The sequence below is a fragment of the Mobula birostris genome, chromosome 5 (assembly GCF_030028105.1).
Source record: "Mobula birostris isolate sMobBir1 chromosome 5, sMobBir1.hap1, whole genome shotgun sequence".
Classification (NCBI taxonomy): domain Eukaryota; kingdom Metazoa; phylum Chordata; class Chondrichthyes; order Myliobatiformes; family Myliobatidae; genus Mobula; species Mobula birostris.
In genome coordinates, this window is record NC_092374.1 from 202,785,391 (window position 1) to 202,786,072 (window position 682).

The following is a 682-nucleotide window of genomic DNA, read 5'->3' on the forward strand; positions in this document are numbered from 1 at the left end:
GGCTTGATACCCGAACTGCTCTGCCCGAGACTGCAGAGAGTTGCGGACACAGCTCAGCACAACACAGAGAGCATCCTCTCCTCCACGTACTCTGTCTACACCTCTCACTGCTTCAGAAAGCAGCAGCGTAATCAAAGACCCAACATTCCCTGGACATTCTCTCTTCACCCGATTCCCCTCGGGCAGAAGATATAGAAAGCCTGAAACCATGTACCACCAGGCTTCAGCACAGTTTCAATCCTTATTCTGAATACTGCTCCTTCTCGACCTCCTGTAAAATGATGCCGTGATTGGATGCGGTAACCACGCCGGAGACGACAAAAGGTGTTTTGTCTTCTTTAAACATCAGTTTTATGATTACAAGACAATACTGGACATGAAGAACTTCAAGTACTAAATCTCTACGCCATCGGTGAGCTGCTCGTTCATGAAAGAGCTGGACTTGGTGCTGTCTGCTACAGAAAGGCACTGGAATCGATGTGTGAAAGCGGCATGCAATCCAACATTGAGCGATTGCCTTGACCATTTCTGTTGTGATCACAAGACCTTGTTAAACATTGGTAATGTAAAATACTGCCAGGTCGTTTCCTTTGTTTATTGGTGAGATAGGTGGCGGAGGAGCTGTGTGGCCTCAGCTGTAGTGATGACTTGGCCTCATGCCGCGGGTTTGCATGTTGCAGAA